The sequence below is a fragment of the Salminus brasiliensis genome, chromosome 4 (genome assembly GCF_030463535.1).
Source record: "Salminus brasiliensis chromosome 4, fSalBra1.hap2, whole genome shotgun sequence".
Lineage (NCBI taxonomy): Eukaryota > Metazoa > Chordata > Actinopteri > Characiformes > Bryconidae > Salminus > Salminus brasiliensis.
In genome coordinates, this window is record NC_132881.1 from 18,438,634 (window position 1) to 18,463,122 (window position 24,489).

At 37.6% G+C, this 24,489-nt stretch overlaps 18 non-coding genes across 18 annotated transcripts; all 18 read right to left on the reverse strand.

The window, feature by feature from the left end:
- Nucleotides 1-654: 654 nt before the first annotated feature.
- trnat-agu (transfer RNA threonine (anticodon AGU)) lies at nucleotides 655-728 on the reverse strand. Its single transcript has one exon. It is a non-coding gene; the product is annotated as a tRNA-Thr (tRNA).
- An 849-nt stretch (nucleotides 729-1,577) lies between these two features.
- On the reverse strand, nucleotides 1,578-1,651 carry trnat-agu (transfer RNA threonine (anticodon AGU)). The gene has a single exon. It is a non-coding gene; the product is annotated as a tRNA-Thr (tRNA).
- A 1,772-nt stretch (nucleotides 1,652-3,423) lies between these two features.
- Nucleotides 3,424-3,497, reverse strand: trnat-agu (transfer RNA threonine (anticodon AGU)). The gene has a single exon. It is a non-coding gene; the product is annotated as a tRNA-Thr (tRNA).
- Nucleotides 3,498-4,346: 849 nt separating this feature from the next.
- Nucleotides 4,347-4,420, reverse strand: trnan-auu (transfer RNA asparagine (anticodon AUU)). Its single transcript has one exon. It is a non-coding gene; the product is annotated as a tRNA-Asn (tRNA).
- Nucleotides 4,421-5,866: 1,446 nt separating this feature from the next.
- Nucleotides 5,867-5,956, reverse strand: trnar-ucu (transfer RNA arginine (anticodon UCU)). The gene is given in 2 exon segments: nucleotides 5,867-5,902; nucleotides 5,920-5,956. It is a non-coding gene; the product is annotated as a tRNA-Arg (tRNA).
- Nucleotides 5,957-6,192: 236 nt separating this feature from the next.
- trnat-agu (transfer RNA threonine (anticodon AGU)) lies at nucleotides 6,193-6,266 on the reverse strand. The gene has a single exon. It is a non-coding gene; the product is annotated as a tRNA-Thr (tRNA).
- Nucleotides 6,267-6,789: 523 nt separating this feature from the next.
- Nucleotides 6,790-6,879, reverse strand: trnar-ucu (transfer RNA arginine (anticodon UCU)). Its single transcript is given in 2 exon segments — nucleotides 6,790-6,825; nucleotides 6,843-6,879. It is a non-coding gene; the product is annotated as a tRNA-Arg (tRNA).
- A 236-nt stretch (nucleotides 6,880-7,115) lies between these two features.
- Nucleotides 7,116-7,189, reverse strand: trnat-agu (transfer RNA threonine (anticodon AGU)). Its single transcript has one exon. It is a non-coding gene; the product is annotated as a tRNA-Thr (tRNA).
- Nucleotides 7,190-7,712: 523 nt separating this feature from the next.
- On the reverse strand, nucleotides 7,713-7,802 carry trnar-ucu (transfer RNA arginine (anticodon UCU)). The gene is given in 2 exon segments: nucleotides 7,713-7,748; nucleotides 7,766-7,802. It is a non-coding gene; the product is annotated as a tRNA-Arg (tRNA).
- A 1,159-nt stretch (nucleotides 7,803-8,961) lies between these two features.
- trnat-agu (transfer RNA threonine (anticodon AGU)) lies at nucleotides 8,962-9,035 on the reverse strand. The gene has a single exon. It is a non-coding gene; the product is annotated as a tRNA-Thr (tRNA).
- Nucleotides 9,036-9,558: 523 nt separating this feature from the next.
- trnar-ucu (transfer RNA arginine (anticodon UCU)) lies at nucleotides 9,559-9,648 on the reverse strand. Its single transcript is given in 2 exon segments — nucleotides 9,559-9,594; nucleotides 9,612-9,648. It is a non-coding gene; the product is annotated as a tRNA-Arg (tRNA).
- Nucleotides 9,649-9,884: 236 nt separating this feature from the next.
- On the reverse strand, nucleotides 9,885-9,958 carry trnat-agu (transfer RNA threonine (anticodon AGU)). The gene has a single exon. It is a non-coding gene; the product is annotated as a tRNA-Thr (tRNA).
- Nucleotides 9,959-11,404: 1,446 nt separating this feature from the next.
- On the reverse strand, nucleotides 11,405-11,494 carry trnar-ucu (transfer RNA arginine (anticodon UCU)). The gene is given in 2 exon segments: nucleotides 11,405-11,440; nucleotides 11,458-11,494. It is a non-coding gene; the product is annotated as a tRNA-Arg (tRNA).
- Nucleotides 11,495-11,730: 236 nt separating this feature from the next.
- trnat-agu (transfer RNA threonine (anticodon AGU)) lies at nucleotides 11,731-11,804 on the reverse strand. Its single transcript has one exon. It is a non-coding gene; the product is annotated as a tRNA-Thr (tRNA).
- A 1,446-nt stretch (nucleotides 11,805-13,250) lies between these two features.
- trnar-ucu (transfer RNA arginine (anticodon UCU)) lies at nucleotides 13,251-13,340 on the reverse strand. The gene is given in 2 exon segments: nucleotides 13,251-13,286; nucleotides 13,304-13,340. It is a non-coding gene; the product is annotated as a tRNA-Arg (tRNA).
- Nucleotides 13,341-15,368: 2,028 nt separating this feature from the next.
- trnap-agg (transfer RNA proline (anticodon AGG)) lies at nucleotides 15,369-15,442 on the reverse strand. The gene has a single exon. It is a non-coding gene; the product is annotated as a tRNA-Pro (tRNA).
- Nucleotides 15,443-21,495: 6,053 nt separating this feature from the next.
- Nucleotides 21,496-21,585, reverse strand: trnar-ucu (transfer RNA arginine (anticodon UCU)). Its single transcript is given in 2 exon segments — nucleotides 21,496-21,531; nucleotides 21,549-21,585. It is a non-coding gene; the product is annotated as a tRNA-Arg (tRNA).
- Nucleotides 21,586-23,666: 2,081 nt separating this feature from the next.
- On the reverse strand, nucleotides 23,667-23,740 carry trnat-agu (transfer RNA threonine (anticodon AGU)). The gene has a single exon. It is a non-coding gene; the product is annotated as a tRNA-Thr (tRNA).
- Between the last annotated feature and the right edge of the window lie 749 nt (nucleotides 23,741-24,489).

Below are 24,489 nucleotides of genomic sequence, written 5' to 3' on the forward strand. Positions count from 1 at the left end.
CTAGACCTTGTCACACAGAATGTACACACAAAATTTAGCATCTTTTGTTTACCCTTCAGGTTCCGTTTAAACATCTTTTAATGGATCAGCAAACATCATTCTGATTCACAAAAGGCTAAAATCCAACATTTCAAACTGCTTCATCTCGCTTTTCACAAATACATGCAGAATCTTCTGCAGCACAAATATGTTCCAATACCCCAACATCAAACAGAATATTTCTGAAAGTTTGAAATTGCTATTAATTAGGTAAAAAGACTAGAGAAAATCTTGCAAATAAAAGTACAAAAAGGTAGTAGACAGAGCTATAAAGAAGAAGAAACACTCTCGACTCTGGTGAGACTCGAACCCACAACCTTTGAATTGCTCCAGCTATTTATCTAGAAGTCCAACTCGCTATCCATTGCGCCACAGAGCCCAGATGAAGAAACGGCTTCCTTGGCCAACCTTCCTATAAAATAACAGTAGTGCTGCTAATATTTGAGGCAAATAATAAATTTACTATGCATATGTAAATCCCAGTGGTCTGATGATTATCTGCAAGTCTAAGCACAACCAAAAGCTCTGCATACTGTTAGTCATAGTCTGACGCCAATAAAAAAAGGGTTGATTTACTCATTGTAGCAGTTACTGATTAAAGATTACCCAAGGAAAAGGCACCGCTGGGATTCGAACCCAGGATCTCCTGTTTACTAGACAGGCGCTATAACCAACTAAGCCACGGCGCCCTACCTGCCTGGTTTTCTATATCAATACAATATAGCTTCAGGCAAACTCAAAAACATTCTCTTACATACAAACTTCACACAGACAGGAAAAACAACTTCCCTGATTAGGAACCTCTGCATTTTCCAGAAACAAATAACAAAAAATGTGAAAGCTTGTCTCAATTTCTTAAACCCATCATATACATGTACAGAGTACTAGACCTTGTCACACAGAATGTACACACAAAATTTAGCATCTTTTGTTTACCCTTCAGGTTCCGTTTAAACATCTTTTAATGGATCAGCAAACATCATTCTGATTCACAAAAGGCTAAAATCCAACATTTCAAACTGCTTCATCTCACTTTTCACAAATACATGCAGAATCTTCTGCAGCACAAATATGTTCCAATACCCCAACATCAAACAGAATATTTCTGAAAGTTTGAAATTGCTATTAATTAGGTAAAAAGACTAGAGAAAATCTTGCAAATAAAAGTACAAAAAGGTAGTAGACAGAGCTATGAAGAAGAGGAAACACTCTCGACTCTGGTGAGCCTCGAACCCACAACCTTTGAATTGCTCCAGCTATTTATCTAGAAGTCCAATGCGCTATCCATTGCGCCACAGAGCCCAGATGAAGAAACTGCTTCCTTGGCCAACCTTCCTATAAAATAACAGTAGTGCTGCTAATATTTGAGGCAAATAATAAATTTACTATGCATATGTAAATCCCAGTGGTCTGATGATTATCTGCAAGTCTAAGCACACACCAAAGCTCTGCATACTGTTAGTCATAGTCTGACGCAAATAAAAAAAGGGTTGATTTACTCATTGTAGCAGTTACTGATTAAAGATTACCCAAGGAAAAGGCACCGCTGGGATTCGAACCCAGGATCTCCTGTTTACTAGACAGGCGCTATAACCAACTAAGCCACGGCACCCTACCTGACTGGTTTGCTATATCAACACAATATAGCTTCAGGCAAACTCAAAAACATTCTCTTGCATACAAACTTCACACAGACAGCAAAAACAACTTCCCTGATTAGGAACCTCTGCATTTTCCAGAAACAAATAACAACAAATGTGAAAGCTTGTCTCAATTTCTTAAACCTATCATATACATGTACAGAGTACTAGACCTTGTCACACAGAATGTACACACAAAACTTAGCATCTTTTGTTTACCCTTCAGGTTCAGTTTAAACATCTTTTAATGGATCAGCAAACATCATTCTGATTCAGAAAAGGCTAAAATCCAACATTTCAAACTGCTTCATCTCACTTTTCACAAATACATGCAGAATCTTCTGCAGCACAAATATGTTCCAATACCCCAACATCAAACAGAATATTTCTGAAAGTTTGAAATTGCTATTAATTAGGTAAAAAGACTAGAGAAAATCTTGCAAATAAAAGTACAAAAAGGTAGTAGACAGAGCTATAAAGAAGAGGAAACACTCTCGACTCTGGTGAGACTCAAACCCACAACCTTTGAATTGCTCCAGCTATTTATCTAGAAGTCCAATGCGCTATCCATTGCGCCACATAGCCCAGATGAAGAAACTGCTTCCTTGGCCAACCTTCCTATAAAATAACAGTAGTGCTGCTAATATTTGAGGCAAATAATAAATTTACTATGCATATGTAAATCCCAGTGGTCTGATGATTATCTGCAAGTCTAAGCACACACCAAAGCTCTGCATACTGTTAGTCATAGTCTGACACCAATAAAAAAAGGGTTGATTTACTCATTGTAGCAGTTACTGATTAAAGATTACCCAAGGAAAAGGCACCGCTGGGATTCGAACCTAGGATCTCCTGTTTACTAGACAGGCGCTATAACCAACTAAGCCACGGCGCCCTACCTACCTGGTTTTCTATATCAATACAATATAGCTTCAGGCAAACTCAAAAACATTCTCTTACATACAAACTTCACACAGACAGCAAAAACAACTTCCCTGATTAGGAACCTCTGCATTTTCCAGAAACAAATAACAACAAATGTGAAAGCTTGTCTCAATTTCTTAAACCCATCATATACATGTACAGAGTACTAGACCTTGTCACACAGAATGTACACACAAAATTTAGCATCTTTTGTTTACCCTTCAGGTTCCGTTTAAACATCTTTTAATGGATCAGCAAACATCATTCTGATTCACAAAAGGCTAAAATCCAACATTTCAAACTGCTTCATCTCACTTTTCACAAATACATGCAGAATCTTCTGCAGCACAAATATGTTCCAATACCCCAACATCAAACAGAATATTTCTGAAAGTTTGAAATTGCTATTAATTAGGTAAAAAGACTAGAGAAAATCTTGCAAATAAAAGTACAAAAAGGTAGTAGACAGAGCTATGAAGAAGGGGAAACACGCTCGACTCTGGTGAGACTCGAGCCCACAACCTTTGAATTGCTCCAGCTATTTATCTAGAAGTCCAATGCGCTATCCATTGCGCCACAGAGCCCAGATGAAGAAACTGCTTCCTTGGCCAACCTTCCTATAAAAGAACAGTAGTGCTGCTAATATTTGAGGCAAATAATAAATTTACTATGCATATGTAAATCCCAGTGGTCTGATGATTATCTGCAAGTCTAAGCACACACCAAAGCTCTGCATACTGTTAGTCATAGTCTGACGCAAATAAAAAATGGGTTGATTTACTCATTGTAGCAGTTACTGATTAAAGATTACCCAAGGAAAAGGCACCGCTGGGATTCGAACCCAGGATCTCCTGTTTACTAGACAGGCGCTATAACCAACTAAGCCACGGCACCCTACCTGACTGGTTTGCTATATCAACACAATATAGCTTCAGGCAAACTCAAAAACATTCTCTTGCATACAAACTTCACACAGACAGCAAAAACAACTTCCCTGATTAGGAACCTCTGCATTTTCCAGAAACAAATAACAACAAATGTGAAAGCTTGTCTCAATTTCTTAAACCCATCATATACATGTACAGAGTACTAGACCTTGTCACACAGAATGTACACACAAAATTTATCATCTTTTGTTTACCCTTCAGGTTCAGTTTAAACATCTTTTAATGGATCAGTAAACATCATTCTGATTCAGAAAGGGCTAAAATCCAACATTTCAAACTGCTTCATCTCACTTTTCACAAATACATGCAGAATCTTCTGCAGCACAAATATGTTCCAATACCCCAACATCAAACAGAATATTTCTGAAAGTTTGAAATTGCTATTAATTAGGTAAAAAGACTAGAGAAAATCTTGCAAATAAAAGTACAAAAAGGTAGTAGACAGAGCTATGAAGAAGAGGAAACACTTTCGACTCTGGTGAGACTCGAACCCACAACCTTTGAATTGCTCCAGCTACTTATTTAGAAGTCCAATGCGCTATCCATTGCACCACAGAGCCCAGATGAAGAAACTGCTTCCTTGGCCAACCTTCCTATAAAATAACAGTAGTGCTGCTAATATTTGAGGCAAATAATAAATTTACTATGCATATGTAAATCCCAGTGGTCTGATGATTATCTGCAAGTCTAAGCACACACCAAAGCTCTGCATACTGTTAGTCATAGTCTGACGCAAATAAAAAAAGGGTTGATTTACTCATTGTAGCAGTTACTGATTAAAGATTACCCAAGGAAAAGGCACCGCTGGGATTCGAACCCAGGATCTCCTGTTTAATAGACAGGCGCTATAACCAACTAAGCCACGGCACCCTACCTGACTGGTTTCCTATATCAACACAATATAGCTTCAGGCAAACTCAAAAACATTCTCTTGCATACAAACTTCACACAGACAGCAAAAACAACTTCCCTGATTAGGAACCTCTGCATTTTCCAGAAACAAATAACAACAAATGTGAAAGCTTGTCTCAATTTCTTAAACCTATCATATACATGTACAGAGTACTAGACCTTGTCACACAGAATGTACACACAAAACTTAGCATCTTTTGTTTACCCTTCAGGTTCAGTTTAAACATCTTTTAATGGATCAGCAAACATCATTCTGATTCAGAAAAGGCTAAAATCCAACATTTCAAACTGCTTCATCTCACTTTTCACAAATACATGCAGAATCTTCTGCAGCACAAATATGTTCCAATACCCCAACATCAAACAGAATATTTCTGAAAGTTTGAAATTGCTATTAATTATGTAAAAAGACTAGAGAAAATCTTGCAAATAAAAGTACAAAAAGGTAGTAGACAGAGCTATAAAGAAGAGGAAACACTCTCGACTCTGGTGAGACTCGAACCCACAACCTTTGAATTGCTCCAGCTATTTATCTAGAAGTCCAATGCGCTATCCATTGCACCACAGAGCCCAGACGAAGAAACTGCTTCCTTGGCCAACCTTCCTATAAAAGAACAGTAGTGCTGCTAATATTTGAGGCAAATAATAAATTTACTATGCATATGTAAATCCCAGTGGTCTGATGATTATCTGCAAGTCTAAGCACACACCAAAGCTCTGCATACTGTTAGTCATAGTCTGACGCAAATAAAAAAAGGGTTGATTTACTCATTGTAGCAGTTACTGATTAAAGATTACCCAAGGAAAAGGCACCGCTGGGATTCGAACCCAGGATCTCCTGTTTACTAGACAGGCGCCATAACCAACTAAGCCACGGCACCCTACCTGACTGGTTTTCTATATCAACACAATATAGCTTCAGGCAAACTCAAAAACATTCTCTTGCATACAAACTTCACACAAACAGCAAAAACAACTTCCCTGATTAGGAACCTCTGCATTTTCCAGAAACAAATAACATCAACTCTGAAAGTTTGTCTCAATTGCTTAAACCTATCATATACATGTACAGAGTACTAGAAATTGTCACGCAGAATGTACACACAAAACTTAGCATCTTTTGTTTACCCTTCAGGTTCCGTTTAAACATCTTTTAATGGATCAGCAAACATCATTCTGATTCAGAAAAGGCTAAAATCCTACATTTCAAACTGCTTCATCTCGCTTTTCACAAATACATGCAGAATCTTCTGCAGCACAAATATGTTCCAATACCCCAACATCAAACAGAATATTTCTGAAAGTTTGAAATTGCTATTAATTAGGTAAAAAGACTAGAGAAAATCTTGCAAATAAAAGTACAAAAAGGTAGTAGACAGAGCTATGAAGAAGAGGAAACACTCTCGACTCTGGTGAGACTCGAACCCACAACCTTTGAATTGCTCCAGCTATTTATCTAGAAGTCCAATGCGCTATCCATTGCGCCACAGAGCCCAGATGAAGAAACTGCTTCCTTGGCCAACCTTCCTATAAAATAACAGTAGTGCTGCTAATATTTGAGGCAAATAATAAATTTACTATGCATATGTAAATCCCAGTGGTCTGATGATTATCTGCAAGTCTAAGCACACACCAAAGCTCTGCATACTGTTAGTCATAGTCTGACGCAAATAAAAAAAGGGTTGATTTACTCATTGTAGCAGTTACTGATTAAAGATTACCCAAGGAAAAGGCACCGCTGGGATTCGAACCCAGGATCTCCTGTTTACTAGACAGGCGCTATAACCAACTAAGCCACGGCACCCTACCTGACTGGTTTTCTATATCAACACAATATAGCTTCAGGCAAACTCAAAAACATTCTCTTGCATACAAACTTCACACAGACAGCAAAAACAACTTCCCTGATTAGGAACCTCTGCATTTTCCAGAAACAAATAACAACAAATGTGAAAGCTTGTCTCAATTTCTTAAACCTATCATATACATGTACAGAGTACTAGACCTTGTCACACAGAATGTACACACAAAATTTAGCATCTTTTGTTTACCCTTCAGGTTCAGTTTAAACATCTTTTAATGGATCAGCAAACATCATTCTGATTCAGAAAAGGCTAAAATCCAACATTTCAAACTGCTTCATCTCACTTTTCACAAATACATGCAGAATCTTCTGCAGCACAAATATGTTCCAATACCCCAACATCAAACAGAATATTTCTGAAAGTTTGAAATTGCTATTAATTAGGTAAAAAGACTAGAGAAAATCTTGCAAATAAAAGTACAAAAAGGTAGTAGACAGAGCTATGAGGAAGAGGAAACACTCTCGACTCTGGTGAGACTCGAACCCACAACCTTTGAATTGCTCCAGCTATTTATCTAGAAGTCCAATGCGCTATCCATTGCGCCACAGAGCCCAGATGAACAAACTGCTTACTTGGCCAACCTTCCTATGAAATAACAGTAGTGCTGCTAATATTTGAGGCAAATAATAAATTTACTATGCATATGTAAATCCCAGTGGTCTGATGATTATCTGCAAGTCTAAGCACACACCAAAGCTCTGCATACTGTTAGTCATAGTCTGACGCAAATAAAAAAAGGGTTGATTTACTCATTGTAGCAGTTACTGATTAAAGATTACCCAAGGAAAAGGCACCGCTGGGATTCGAACCCAGGATCTCCTGTTTACTAGACAGGCGCTATAACCAACTAAGCCACGGCACCCTACCTGACTGGTTTTCTATATCAACACAATATAGCTTCAGGCAAACTCAAAAACATTCTCTTGCATACAAACTTCACACAGACAGCAAAAACAACTTCCCTGATTAGGAACCTCTGCATTTTCCAGAAACAAATAACAACAAATGTGAAAGCTTGTCTCAATTTCTTAAACCTATCATATACATGTACAGAGTACTAGACCTTGTCACACAGAATGTACACACAAAATTTAGCATCTTTTGTTTACCCTTCAGGTTCAGTTTAAACATCTTTTAATGGATCAGCAAACATCATTCTGATTCAGAAAAGGCTAAAATCCAACATTTCAAACTGCTTCATCTCACTTTTCACAAATACATGCAGAATCTTCTGCAGCACAAATATGTTCCAATACCCCAACATCAAACAGAATATTTCTGAAAGTTTGAAATTGCTATTAATTAGGTAAAAAGACTAGAGAAAATCTTGCAAATAAAAGTACAAAAAGGTAGTAGACAGAGCTATGAGGAAGAGGAAACACTCTCGACTCTGGTGAGACTCGAACCCACAACCTTTGAATTGCTCCAGCTATTTATCTAGAAGTCCAATGCGCTATCCATTGCGCCACAGAGCCCAGATGAAGAAACTGCTTCCTTGGCCAACCTTCCTATAAAATAACAGTAGTGCTGCTAATATTTGAGGCAAATAATAAATTTACTATGCATATGTAAATCCCAGTGGTCTGATGATTATCTGCAAGTCTAAGCACACACCAAAGCTCTGCATACTGTTAGTCATAGTCTGACGCAAATAAAAAAAGGGTTGATTTACTCATTGTAGCAGTTACTGATTAAAGATTACCCAAGGAAAAGGCACCGCTCGGATTCGAACCCAGGATCCCCTGTTTACTAGACAGGCGCTATAACCAACTAAGCCACGGCACCCTACCTGACTGGTTTTCTATATCAACACAATATAGCTTCAGGCAAACTCAAAAACATTCTCTTGCATACAAACTTCACACAAACAGCAAAAACAACTTCCCTGATTAGGAACCTCTGCATTTTCCAGAAACAAATAACATCAACTCTGAAAGTTTGTCTCAATTGTTTAAACCTATCATATACATGTACAGAGTACTAGAACTTGTCACGCAGAATGTACACACAAAATTTAGCATCTTTTGTTTACCCTTCAGGTTCCGTTTAAACATCTTTTAATGGATCAGCAAACATCATTCTGATTCAGAAAAGGCTAAAATCCTACATTTCAAACTGCTTCATCTCGCTTTTCACAAATACATGCAGAATCTTCTGCAGCACAAATATGTTCCAATACCCCAACATCAAACAGAATATTTCTGAAAGTTTGAAATTGCTATTAATTAGGTAAAAAGACTAGAGAAAATCTTGCAAATAAAAGTACAAAAAGGTAGTAGACAGAGCTATAAAGAAGAGGAAACACTCTTGACTCTGGTGAGACTCGAACCCACAACCTTCGAATTGCTCCAGCTATTTATCTAGAAGTCCAACGCGCTATCCATTGCGCCACAGAGCCCAGATGAAGAAACTGCTTCCTTGGCCAACCTTCCTATAAAATAACAGTAGTGCTGCTAATATTTGAGGCAAATAATAAATTTACTATGCATATGTAAATCCCAGTGGTCTGATGATTATCTGCAAGTCTAAGCACAACCAAAAGCTCTGCATACTGTTAGTCATAGTCTGACGCCAATAAAAAAAGGGTTGATTTACTCATTGTAGCAGTTACTGATTAAAGATTACCCAAGGAAAAAGCACCGCTGGGATTCGAACCCAGGATCTCCTGTTTACTAGACAGGCGCTATAACCAACTAAGCCACGGCGCCCTACCTGCCTGGTTTTCTATATCAATACAATATAGCTTCAGGCAAACTCAAAAACATTCTCTTACATACAAACTTCACACAGACAGGAAAAACAACTTCCCTGATTAGGAACCTCTGCATTTTCAAGAAACAAATAACAAAAAATGTGAAAGCTTGTCTCAATTTCTTAAACCCATCATATACATGTACAGAGTACTAGACCTTGTCACACAGAATGTACACACAAAATTTAGCATCTTTTGTTTACCCTTCAGGTTCCGTTTAAACATCTTTTAATGGATCAGCAAACATCATTCTGATTCACAAAAGGCTAAAATCCAACATTTCAAACTGCTTCATCTCACTTTTCACAAATACATGCAGAATCTTCTGCAGCACAAATATGTTCCAATACCCCAACATCAAACAGAATATTTCTGAAAGTTTGAAATTGCTATTAATTAGGTAAAAAGACTAGAGAAAATCTTGCAAATAAAAGTACAAAAAGGTAGTAGACAGAGCTATGAAGAAGAAGAAACACTCTCGACTCTGGTGAGACTCGAACCCACAACCTTTGAATTGCTCCAGCTATTTATCTAGAAGTCCAATGCGCTATCCATTGCGCCACAGAGCCCAGATGAAGAAACTGCTTCCTTGGCCAACCTTCCTATAAAATAACAGTAGTGCTGCTAATATTTGAGGCAAATAATAAATTTACTATGCATATGTAAATCCCAGTGGTCTGTTGATTATCTGCAAGTCTAAGCACACACCAAAGCCCTGCATACTGTTAGTCATAGTCTGACGCAAATAAAAAAAGGGTTGATTTACTCATTGTAGCAGTTACTGATTAAAGATTACCCAAGGAAAAGGCACCGCTGGGATTCGAACCCAGGATCTCCTGTTTACTAGACAGGCGCTATAACCAACTAAGCCACGGCACCCTACCTGACTGGTTTGCTATATCAACACAATATAGCTTCAGGCAAACTCAAAAACATTCTCTTGCATACAAACTTCACACAGACAGCAAAAACAACTTCCCTGATTAGGAACCTCTGCATTTTCCAGAAACAAATAACAACAAATGTGAAAGCTTGTCTCAATTTCTTAAACCTATCATATACATGTACAGAGTACTAGACCTTGTCACACAGAATGTACACACAAAACTTAGCATCTTTTGTTTACCCTTCAGGTTCAGTTTAAACATCTTTTAATGGATCAGCAAACATCATTCTGATTCAGAAAAGGCTAAAATCCAACATTTCAAACTGCTTCATCTCACTTTTCACAAATACATGCAGAATCTTCTGCAGCACAAATATGTTCCAATACCCCAACATCAAACAGAATATTTCTGAAAGTTTGAAATTGCTATTAATTAGGTAAAAAGACTAGAGAAAATCTTGCAAATAAAAGTACAAAAAGGTAGTAGATAGAGCAATGAAGTAGAGGAAACACTTTCGACACTAGCGGAACTCGAACCCACAATCTTTGAATTGCTCCAGCTATTTATCTAGAAGCCCAATGGGCTATCCATTGCGCCACAGAGCCCAGATGAAGAAACTGCTTCCTTGGCCAACCTTCCTATAAAATAACAGTAGTGCTGCTAATATTTGAGGCAAATAATAAATTTACTATGCATATGTAAATCCCAGTGGTCTGATGATTATCTGCAAGTCTAAGCACACACCAAAGCTCTGCATACTGTTAGTCATAGTCTGACGCCAATAAAAAAAGGGTTGATTTACTCATTGTAGCAGTTACTGATTAAAGATTACCCAAGGAAAAGGCACCGTTGGCATTCGAACCCAGGATCTCCTGTTTACTAGACAGGCGCTATAACCAACTAAGCCACGGCGCCCTACCTGACTGGTTTTCTATATCAATACAATATAGCTTCAGGCAAACTCAAAAACATTCTCTTACATACAAACTTCACACAGACAGCAAAAACAACTTCCCTGATTAGGAACCTCTGCATTTTCCAGAAACAAATAACAACAAATGTGAAAGCTGGTCTCAATTTCTTAAACCCATCATATACATGTACAGAGTACTAGACCTTGTCACACAGAATGTACACACAAAATTTAGCATCTTTTGTTTACCCTTCAGGTTCCGTTTAAACATCTTTTAATGGATCAGCAAACATCATTCTGATTCACAAAAGGCTAAAATCCAACATTTCAAACTGCTTCATCTCACTTTTCACAAATACATGCAGAATCTTCTGCAGCACAAATATGTTCCAATACCCCAACATCAAACAGAATATTTCTGAAAGTTTGAAATTGCTATTAATTAGGTAAAAAGACTAGAGAAAATCTTGCAAATAAAAGTACAAAAAGGTAGTAGACAGAGCTATGAAGAAGAAGAAACACTCTCGACTCTGGTGAGACTCGAACCCACAACCTTTGAATTGCTCCAGCTATTTATCTAGAAGTCCAATGCGCTATCCATTGCGCCACAGAGCCCAGATGAAGAAACTGCTTCCTTGGCCAACCTTCCTATAAAATAACAGTAGTGCTGCTAATATTTGAGGCAAATAATAAATTTACTATGCATATGTAAATCCCAGTGGTCTGTTGATTATCTGCAAGTCTAAGCACACACCAAAGCTCTGCATACTGTTAGTCATAGTCTGACGCAAATAAAAAAAGGGTTGATTTACTCATTGTAGCAGTTACTGATTAAAGATTACCCAAGGAAAAGGCACCGCTGGGATTCGAACCCAGGATCTCCTGTTTACTAGACAGGCGCTATAACCAACTAAGCCACGGCACCCTACCTGACTGGTTTGCTATATCAACACAATATAGCTTCAGGCAAACTCAAAAACATTCTCTTGCATACAAACTTCACACAGACAGCAAAAACAACTTCCCTGATTAGGAACCTCTGCATTTTCCAGAAACAAATAACAACAAATGTGAAAGCTTGTCTCAATTTCTTAAACCTATCATATACATGTACAGAGTACTAGACCTTGTCACACAGAATGTACACACAAAACTTAGCATCTTTTGTTTACCCTTCAGGTTCAGTTTAAACATCTTTTAATGGATCAGCAAACATCATTCTGATTCAGAAAAGGCTAAAATCCAACATTTCAAACTGCTTCATCTCACTTTTCACAAATACATGCAGAATCTTCTGCAGCACAAATATGTTCCAATACCCCAACATCAAACAGAATATTTCTGAAAGTTTGAAATTGCTATTAATTAGGTAAAAAGACTAGAGAAAATCTTGCAAATAAAAGTACAAAAAGGTAGTAGATAGAGCAATGAAGTAGAGGAAACACTTTCGACACTAGCGGAACTCGAACCCACAATCTTTGAATTGCTCCAGCTATTTATCTAGAAGCCCAATGGGCTATCCATTGCGCCACAGAGCCCAGATGAAGAAACTGCTTCCTTGGCCAACCTTCCTATAAAATAACAGTAGTGCTGCTAATATTTGAGGCAAATAATAAATTTACTATGCATATGTAAATCCCAGTGGTCTGATGATTATCTGCAAGTCTAAGCACACACCAAAGCTCTGCATACTGTTAGTCATAGTCTGACGCCAATAAAAAAAGGGTTGATTTACTCATTGTAGCAGTTACTGATTAAAGATTACCCAAGGAAAAGGCACCGTTGGCATTCGAACCCAGGATCTCCTGTTTACTAGACAGGCGCTATAACCAACTAAGCCACGGCGCCCTACCTGACTGGTTTTCTATATCAATACAATATAGCTTCAGGCAAACTCAAAAACATTCTCTTACATACAAACTTCACACAGACAGCAAAAACAACTTCCCTGATTAGGAACCTCTGCATTTTCCAGAAACAAATAACAACAAATGTGAAAGCTTGTCTCAATTTCTTAAACCCATCATATACATGTACAGAGTACTAGACCTTGTCACACAGAATGTACACACAAAATTTAGCATCTTTTGTTTACCCTTCAGGTTCCGTTTAAACATCTTTTAATGGATCAGCAAACATCATTCTGATTCACAAAAGGCTAAAATCCAACATTTCAAACTGCTTCATCTCACTTTTCACAAATACATGCAGAATCTTCTGCAGCACAAATATGTTCCAATACCCCAACATCAAACAGAATATTTCTGAAAGTTTGAAATTGCTATTAATTAGGTAAAAAGACTAGAGAAAATCTTGCAAATAAAAGTACAAAAAGGTAGTAGACAGAGCTATGATGAAGAGGAAACACTCTCGACTCTGGTGAGACTCGAACCCACAACCTTTGAATTGTTCCAGCTATTTATCTAGAAGTCCAATGCGCTATCCATTGCGCCACAGAGCCCAGATGAAGAAATTGCTTCCTTGGCCAACCTTCCTATAAAATAACAGTAGTGCTGCTAATATTTGAGGCAAATAATAAATTTACTATGCATTTGTAAATCCCAGTGGTCTGATGATTATCTGCAAGTCTAAGCACACACCAAAGCTCTGCATACTGTTAGTCATAGTCTGACGCAATTAAAAAAAGGGTTGATTTACTCATTGTAGCAGTTACTGATTAAAGATTACCCAAGGAAAAGGCACCGCTGGGATTCGAACCCAGGATCTCCTGTTTACTAGAGAGGCGCTATAACCAACTAAGCCACGGCACCCTACCTGACTGGTTTTCTATATCAACACAATATAGCTTCAGGCAAACTCAAAAACATTCTCTTGCATACAAACTTCACACAAACAGCAAAAACAACTTCCCTGATTAGGAACCTCTGCATTTTCCAGAAACAAATAACATCAACTCTGAAAGTTTGTCTCAATTGCTTAAACCTATCATATACATGTACAGAGTACTAGAACTTGTCACGCAGAATGTACACACAAAACTTAGCATCTTTTGTTTACCCTTCAGGTTCCGTTTAAACATCTTTTAATGGATCAGCAAACATCATTCTGATTCAGAAAAGGCTAAAATCCTACATTTCAAACTGCTTCATCTCGCTTTTCACAAATACATGCAGAATCTTCTGCAGCACAAATATGTTCCAATACCCCAACATCAAACTGAATATTTCTGAAAGTTTGAAATTGCTATTAATTAGGTAAAAAGACTAGAGAAAATCTTGCAAATAAAAGTACAAAAAGGTAGTGGACAGAGCTATGAGGAAGAGGAAACACTCTCGACTCTGGTGAGACTCGAACCCACAACCTTTGAATTGCTCCAGCTATTTATCTAGAAGGCCAATGCGCTATCCATAGCACCACAGAGCCCAGATGAAGAAACTGCTTCCTTGGCCAACCTTCCTTTAAAATAACAGTAGTGCTGCTAATATTTGAGGCAAATAATAAATTTACTATGCATATGTAAATCCCAGTGGTCTGATGATTATCTGCAAGTCTAAGCACACACCAAAGCTCTGCATACTGTTAGTCATAGTCTGACGCAAATAAAAAAAGGGTTGATATACTCATTGTAGCAGTTACTGATTAAAGATTACCCAAGGAAAACCAACTAAGCCACGACACCCTACCTGACTGGTTTTTTATATCAACACAATATAGCTTCAGGCAAACTCAAAAACATTCTCTTGCATAAAAACTTCACACAGACAGCAAAAACAACTTCCCTGATTAGGAACCTCTGCATTTTCCAGAAACAAATAACATCAACTCTGAAAGCTTGTCTTAATTGCTTACACCTATCTTATACATGTACAGAGTATTAGACCTTGTCACACAGAATGTACACACAAAACTTAGCATCTTTTGTTTACCCTTCAGGTTCCGTTTAAACATCTTTTAATGGATCAGCAAACATCATTCTGATTCAGAAAAGGCTAAAATCCAACATTTCAAACTGCTTCATCTCACTTTTCACAAATACATGCAGAATCTTCTGCAGCACAAATATGTTCCAATACCCCAACAACAAACAGAATATTTCTGAAAGTTTGAAATTGCTATTAATTAGGTAAAAAGACTAGAGAAAATCTTGCAAATAAAAGCATAAAAAGGTAGTAGACAGAGCTATAAAGAAGAGGAAAAACTTTCGACTCTGGTGGGACTCAAACCTACAACCTTTGAATTGCTCCAGCTTTTTATCTAGAAGTCCAATGCGCTATGCATTGCGCCACGGAGCCCAGATGAAGAAACTGGTTCCTTGGCCAATCTTCCTATAAAATAACAGTAGTGCTGCTAATATTTGAGGCAAATAATGAATTTACTATGCATATGTAAATCCCAGTGGTCTGATGATTATCTGCAAGTCTAAGCACACACCAAAGCTCTGCATACTGTTAGTCATAGTCTGACGCCAATAAAAATAGAGTTGATTTACTCATTGTAGCAGTTACTGATTAAAGATTATCCAAGGAAAAGGCACCGCTGGGATTCGAACCCAGGATCTCCTGTTTCCTAGACAGGCGCTATAAACAACTACGCCACAGCACCCTACCTGACTGTTCTTCTATATCAATACAATATAGCTTTAGGCAAACTCAAAAACATTCTCTTGCATAAAAACTTCACACAGACAGCAAAAACAACTTCCCTGATTAGGAACCTCTGCATTTTCCAGAAACAAATAACATCAACTCTGAAAGCTTGTCTCAATTGCTTAAACCTATCATATACATGTACAGAGTACTAGACCTTGTAACGCAGAATGTACACACAAAATTTAGCATCTTTTGTTTACCCTTCAGGTTCCGTTTAAACATCTTTTAATGGATCAGCAAACATCATTCTGATTCAGAAAAGTCTAAAATCCTACATTTCAAACTGCTTCATCTCACTTTTCACAAATACATGCAGAATCTTCTGCAACACAAATATGGTCCAATACCCCAACATCAAACTGAATATTTCTGAAAGTTTGAAATTGCTATTAATTAGGTAAAAAGACTAGAGAAAATCTTGCAAATAAAAGTACAAAAAGGTAGTAGACAGAGCTATAAAGAAGAGGAAACACTCTCGACTCTGGTGAGACTTGAACCCACAACCTTTGAATTGCTCCAGCTATTTATCTAGAAGTCCAATGCGCTATCCATTGCGCCACAAAGCCCAGATGAAGAAACTGCTTCCTTGGCCAACCTTCCTATAAAATAACAGTAGTGCTGCTAATATTTGAGGCAAATAATAAATTTACTATGCATATGTAAATCCCAGTGGTCTGATGATTATCTGCAAGTCTAAGCACACACCAAAGCTCTGCATACTGTTAGTCATAGTCTGACGCCAATAAAAAAAGGGTTGATATACTCATTGTAGCAGTTATTGATTAAAGATTACCCAAGGAAAAGGCACCGCTGGGATTCGAACCCAGAATCTCCTGTTTACTAGACAGGCACTATAACCAACTAAGCCGCGGCACCCTACCTGACTGTTTTTTTTATATCAACACAATATAGCTTCAGGCAAACTCAAAAACATTCTCTTGCATACAAACTTCACACAGACAGCAAAAACAACTTCCCTGATTAGGAACCTCTGCATTTTCCAGAAACAAATAACATCAACTCTGAAAGCTTGTCTCAATTGCTTAAACCTATCATATACATGTACAGAGTATTAGACCTTGTCACACAGAATGTACACACAAAACTTAGCATCTTTTGTTTACCCTTCAGGTTCCGTTTAAACATCTTTTAATGGATCAGTAAACATCATTCTGATGCAGAAAAGGCTAAAATCCAACATTTCAAACTGCTTCATCTCACTTTTCACAAATACATGCAGAATCTTCTGCAGCACAAATATGTTCCAATACCTCAACATCAAACAGAATATTTCTTAAAGTTTGAAATTGCTATTAATTAGGTAAAAAGACTAGAGAAAATCTTGCAAATAAAAGTACAAAAAGGTAGTAGACAGAGCTATAAAGAAGAGAAAACACTCTGAACTCTGGTGGGACTTGAACCCACAACCTTTGAAATGCTCCAGCTATTTATCGAGAAGTCTTATGCGCTATCCATTGCGCCACAGAGCTCAGCTGAAAAAACTGGTTCCTTGGCCAATCTTCCTATAAAATAACAGTAGTGCTGCTAATATTTGAGGCAAATAATAAATTTACTATGCATATGTAAATCCCAGTGGTCTGATGATTATCTACAAGTCTAAGCACACACCAAAGCTCTGCATACTGTTAGTCATAGTCTGACGCCAATAAAAAAAGGGTTGATATACTCATTGTAGCAGTTATTGATTAAAGATTACCCAAGGAAAAGGCACCGCTGGGATTCGAACCCAGAATCTCCTGTTTACTAGACAGGCACTATAACCAACTAAGCCGCGGCACCCTACCTGACTGGTTTTTTTATATCAACACAATATAGCTTCAGGCAAACTCAAAAACATTCTCTTGCATACAAACTTCACACAGACAGCAAAAACAACTTCCCTGATTAGGAACCTTTGCATTTTCCAGAAACAAATAACATAAACTCTGAAAGCTTGTCTCAATTGCTTAAACCTAACATATACATGTACAGAGTACTAGACCTTGTCACACAGAATGTACACACAAAACTTAGCATCTTTTGTTTACCCTTCAGGTTCCGTTTAAACATCTTTTAATGGATCAGCAAACATCATTCTGATTCACAAAAGGCTAAAATCCAACATTTCAAACTGCTTCATCTCACTTTTCACAAATACATGCAGAATCTTCTGCAGCACAAATATGTTCCAATACCCCAACATCAAACAGAATATTTCAGAAAGTTTGAAATTGCTATTAATTAGGTAAAAAGACTAGAGAAAATCTTACAAATAAAAGTTAGTAGACAGAGCTATGAAGAAGAGGAAACACTTTCGACTCTAGTGGGACTCAAATCCACAATCTTTGAATTGCTCCAGCTATTTATCTAGAAGTCCAATGCACTATCCATTGCGCCACAGAGCCCAGGTGAAGAAACTGGTTCCTTGGCCAACCTTCCTATAAAATAACAGTAGTGCTGCTAATATTTGAGGCAAATAATGAATTTACTATGCATATGTAAATCCCAGTGGTCTGATGATTATCTGCAAGTCTAAGCACACACCAAAGCTCTGCATACTGTTAGTCATAGTCTGACGCCAATAAAAAAAGGGTTGATTTACTCATTGTAGCAGTTACTGATTAAAGATTACCAAAGAAAAAGGCACTGCTGGGATTCGAACCCAGTATCTCCTGTTTACTAGACAGGCGCTATAACCAACTAAGCCACGGCACCCTACCTGACTGGTTTTCTATATCAATACAATATAGCTTCAGGCAAACTCAAAAACATCCTCTTTCATAAAAACTTCACACAGACAGCAAAAACAACTTCCCTGATTAGGAACCTTTGCATTTTCCAGAAACAAATAACATCAACTCTTAAAGCTTGTCTCAATAGCTTAAACCTAACATATACATGTACAGAGTACTAGACCTTGTCACACAGAATGTACACACAAAATTTAGCATCTTTTGTTTACCCTTCAGGTTCCGTTTAAACATCTTTTAATGGATCAGCAAACATCATTCTGATTCACAAAAGGCTAAAATCCAACATTTCAAACTGCTTCATCTCACTTTTCACAAATACATGCAGAATCTTCTGCAGCACAAATATGTTCCAATACCCCAACATCAAACAGAATATTTCTGAAAGTTTGAAATTGCTATTAATTAGGTAAAAAGACTAGAGAAAATCTTGCAAATAAAAGTACAAAAAGGTAGTAGACAGAGCTATGAAGAAGACTAAACACTCTCGACTCTGGTGGGACTCAAACCCACAACCTTTGAATTGCTCCAGCTGTTTATCGAGAAGTCCAATGCGCTATCCATTGCGCCAAGGAGCCCAGATGAAGAAACTGGTTCCTTGGCCAACCTTCCTATAAAATAAAAGTAGTGCTGCTAATATTTGAGACAAATAATGAATTTACTATGCATATGTAAATCCCAGTGGTCTGATGATTATCTGCAAGTCTAAGCACACACCAAAGCTCTGCATACTGTTAGTCATAGTCTGACGCCAATAAAAAAAGGGTTGATTTACTCATTGTAGCAGTTACTGATTAAAGATTACCCAAGGAAAAGGCACCGCTGGGATTTGAATCCAGGATCTCCTGTTTACTAGACAGGCGCTATAACCAACTAAGCCAAGGCACCCTACCTGACTGGTTTTCTATATCAATACAATATAGCTTCAGGCAAACTCAAAAACATCCTCTTGCATAAAAACTTCACACAGACAGCAAAAACAACTTCCCTGATTAGGAACCTCTGCATTTTCCAGAAACAAATAACATCAACTCTGAAAGCTTGTCTCAATTGCTTAAACCTATCATACACATGTACAGAGTACTAGACCTTGTCACACAGAATGTACACACAAAATTTAGCATCTTTTGTTTACCCTTCAGGTTCCGTTTAAACATCTTTTAATGGATCAGCAAACATCATTCTGATTCAGAAAAGGCTAAAATCCAACATTTCAAACTGCTTCATCTCACTTTTCACAAATACATGCAGAATCTTCTGCAGCACAAATATGTTCCAATACCCCAACATCAAACAGAATATTTCTGAAAGTTTGAAATTGCTATTAATTAGGTAAAAAGACTAGAGAAAATCTTGCAAATAAAAGTACAAAAAGGTAGTAGACAGAGCTATACATAAGAGGAAACACTCTCAACTCTGGTGGGATTCAAACCCACAACCTTTGAATTGCTCCAGGTATTTATCTAGAAGTCCAATGCGCTATCCATTGCGCCACAGAGCCCAGGTGAAGATTCTGGTTCCTTGGCCAACCTTCCTATAAAATAACAGTAGTGCTGCTAATATTTGAGGCAAATAATGAATTTACTATGCATATGTAAATCTCAGTGGTCTGATGATTATCTGCAAGTCTAAGCACACACCAAAGCTCTGCATACTGTTAGTCATAGTCTGACGCCAATAAAAAAAGGGTTGATTTACTCATTGTAGCAGTTACTGATTAAAGATTACCCAAGAAAAAGGAACTGCTGGGATTTGAACCCAGGATCTCCTGTTTTCTAGAAAGGCGCTATAACCAACTAAGCCAAGGCACCCTACCTGACTGGTTTTCTATATCAATACAATATAGCTTCAGGCAAACTCAAAAACATCCTCTTGCATAAAAACTTCACACAGACAGCAAAAACAACTTCCCTGATTAGGAACCTCTGCATTTTCCAGAAACAAATAACATCAACTCTGAAAGCTTGTCTCAATTGCTTAAACCTATCATACACATGTACAGAGTACTAGACCTTGTCACACAGAATGTACACACAAAACTTAGCATCTTTTGTTTACCCTTCAGGTTCCGTTTAAACATCTTTTAATGGATCAGCAAACATCATTCTGATTCAGAAAAGGCTAAAATCCAACATTTCAAACTGCTTCATCTCACTTTTCACAAATACATGCAGAATCTTCTGCAGCACAAATATGTTCCAATACCCCAACATCAAACAGAATATTTCTGAAAGTTTGAAATTGCTATTAATTAGGTAAAAAGACTAGAGAAAATCTTGCAAATAAAAGTACAAAAAGGTAGTAGACAGAGCTATGAAGAAGAGGAAACACTTTCAACTCTAGTGGGACTCAAACCCACGTTCTTTGAATTGCTCCAGCTATTTATCTAGAAGTCCAATGCGCTATCCATTGCGCCACAGAGCCCAGATGAGAAACTGGTTCCTTGGCCAATCTTCCTATAAAATAACAGTAGTGCTGCTAATATTTGAGGCAAATAATGAATTTACTATGCATATGTAAATCCCAGTGGTCTGATGATTATCTGCAAGTCAAAGCACACACCGAAGCTCTGCATACTGTTAGTCATAGTCTGACGCCAATAAAAAAAGGGTTGATTTACTCATTGTAGCAGTTACTGATTAAAGATTACCCAAGGAAAAGGCACCGCTGGGATTCGAACTCAGGATCTCCTGTTTACTAAACAGGCACTATAACCAACTAAGCCACGGCGCCCTACCTGACTGGTTTTCTATATCAATACAATATAGCTTCAGGCAAACTCAAAAACATCCTCTTGCATAAAAACTTCACACAGACAGCAAAAACAACTTCCCTGATTAGGAACCTCTGCATTTTCCAGAAACAAATAACATCAACTCTGAAAGCTTGTCTCAATTGCTTAAACCTATCATATACATGTACAGAGTACTAGACCTTGTCACACAGAATGTACACACAAAACTTAGCATCTTTTGTTTACCCTTCAGGTTCCGTTTAAACATCTTTTAATGGATCAGCAAACATCATTCTGATTCAGAAAAGGCTAAAATCCAACATTTCAAACTGCTTCATCTCACTTTTCACAAATACATGCAGAATCTTCTGCAGCACAAATATGTTCCAATACCCCAACATCAAACAGAATATTTCTGAAAGTTTGAAATTGCTGTTAATTAGGTAAAAAGACTAGAGAAAATCTTGCAAATAAAAGTACAAAAAGGTGGTAGACAGAGCTATGAAGAAGAGGAAATACTTTTGACTCTGGTGGGACTCGAACCCACGTTCTTTGAATTGTTCCAGCTATTTATCTAGAAGTCCAATGCGCTATCCATTGCGCCACAGAGCCAAGGTGAAGAAACTGGTTTCTTGGCCAACCTTCCTATAAAATAACAGTAGTGCTGCTAATATTTGAGGCAAATAATGAATTTACTATGCATATGTAAATCCCAGTGGTCTGATGATTATCTGCAAGTCTAAGCACACACCAAAGCTCTGCATACTGTTAGTCATAGTCTGACGCCAATAAAAAAAGGGTTGATTTACTCATTGTAGCAGTTACTGATTAAAAATTACCCAAGAAAAAGGCACTGCTGGGATTTGAACCCAGGATCTCCTGTTTACTAGACAGGCGCTATAACCAACTAAGCCAAGGCACCCTACCTGACTGGATTTCTATATCAATACAATATAGCTTCAGGCAAACTCAAAAACATCCTCTTGCATAAAAACTTCACACAGACAGCAAAAACAACTTCCTGATTAGGAACCTCTGCATTTTCCAGAAACAAATAACATCAACTCTGAAAGCTTGTCTCAATTGCTTAAACCTATCATATACATGTACAGAGTACTAGACCTTGTCACACAGAATGTACACACAAAACTTAGCATCTTTTGTTTACCCTTCAGGTTCCGTTTAAACATCTTTTAATGGATCAGCAAACATCATTCTGATTCACAAAAGGCTAAAATCCAACATTTCAAACTGCTTCATCTCACTTTTCACAAATACATGCAGAATCTTCTGCAGCACAAATATGTTCCAATACCCCAACATCAAACAGAATATTTCTGAAAGTTTGAAATTGCTATTAATTAGGTAAAAAGACTAGAGAAAATCTTGCAAAAAAAAGTACAAAAAGGTAGTAGACAGAGCTTTGAAGAAGGGGAAACAGTTTTGATTCTGGTGGGACTCAAACCCACAACCTTTGAATTGCTCCAGCTAATTATCTAGAGGTCCAATGCGCTATCCATTGCGCCACAGAGCCAAGGTGAAGAAGCTGGTTTCTTGGCCAACCTTCCTATAAAATAACAGTAGTGCTGCTAATATTTGAGGCAAATAATGAGTTTACTATGCATATGTAAATCCCAGTGGTCTGATGATTATCTGCAAGTCTAAGCACACACCAAAGCTCTGCATACTGTTACTCATAGTCTGACGCCAATAAAAAAAGGGTTGATTTACTCATTGTAGCAGTTACTGATTAAAGATTATCCAAGGAAAAGGCACCGCTGGGGTTCGAACCCAGCATCTCCTGTTTACTAGACAGGCACTATAACCAACTAAGCCACATCACCCTACCTGACTGGTTTTCTATATCAATACAATATAGCTTCAGGCAAACTCAAAAACATTCTCTTGCATACAAACTTCACACAGACAGCAAAAACAACTTCCCTGATTAGGAACCTCTGCATTTTCCAGAAACAAATAACAACAAACGTGAAAGCTTGTCTCAATTTCTTAAACCTATCATATACATGTACAGAGTACTAGACCTTGTCACACAGAATGTACACACAAAACCTAGCATCTTTTGTTTACCCTTCAGGTTCCGTTTAAACATCTTTTAATGGATCAGCAAACATCATTCTGATTCAGAAAAGGCTAAAATCCAACATTTCAAACTGCTTCATCTCACTTTTCACAAATACATGCAGAATCTTCTGCAGCACAAATATGTTCCAATACCCCAACATCAAACAGAATATTTCTGAAAGTTTGAAATTGCTATTAATTAGGTAAAAAGACTAGAGAAAATCTTGCAAATAAAAGTACAAAAAGGTAGCAGACAGAGCTATGAAGAAGAGGAAACACTCTCGACTCTGGTGAGACTCGAACCCACAACCTTTGAATTGCTCCAGCTATTTATCTAGAAGTCCAATGCGCTATCCATTGTGCCACAGAGCCCAGATGAAAAAACTGCTTCCTTGGCCAACCTTCCTATAAAATAACAGTAGTGCTGCTAATATTTGAGGCAAATAATAAATTTACTATGCATATGTAAATCCCAGTGGTCTGATGATTATCTGCAAGTCTAAGCACACACCAAAGCTCTGCATACTGTTAGTCATAGTCTGACGCCAATAAAAAAAGGGTTGATTTACTCATTGTAGCAGTTACTGATTAAAGATTACCCAAGGAAAAGGCACCGCTGGGATTCGAACCCAGGATCTCCTGTTTACTAGACAGGCGCTATAACCAACTAAGCCACGGCGCCCTACCTGCCTGGTTTTCTATGTCAATACAATATAGCTTCAGGCAAACTCAAAAACATTCTCTTACATACAAACTTCACACAGACAGAAAAAACAACTTCCCTGATTAGGAACCTCTGCATTTTCCAGAAACAAATAACAACAAATGTGAAAGCTTGTCTCAATTTCTTAAACCCATCATATACATGTACAGAGTACTAGACCTTGTCACACAGAATGTACACACAAAATCTAGCATCTTTTGTTTACCCTTCAGGTTCCGTTTAAACATCTTTTATTGGATCAGCAAACATCATTCTGATTCACAAAAGGCTAAAATCCAACATTTCAAACTGCTTCATCACACTTTTCACAAATACATGCAGAATCTTCTGCAGCACAAATATGTTCCAATACCCCAACATCAAACAGAATATTTCTGAAAGTTTGAAATTGCTATTAATTAGGTAAAAAGACTAGAGAAAATCTTGCAAATAAAAGTACAAAAAGGTAGTAGACAGAGCTATGAAGAAGAGGAAACACTCTCGACTCTGGTGAGACTTGAGCCCACAACCTTTGAATTGCTCCAGCTATTTATCTAGAAGTCCAATGCGCTATCCATTGCGCCACAGAGCCCAGGTAAAGAAACTGGTTCCTTGGCCAATCTTCCTATAAAATAACAGTAGTGCTGCTAATATTTGAGGAAAATAATGAATTTACTATGCATATGTAAATCCCAGTGGTCTGATGATTATCTGCAAGTCTAAGCACA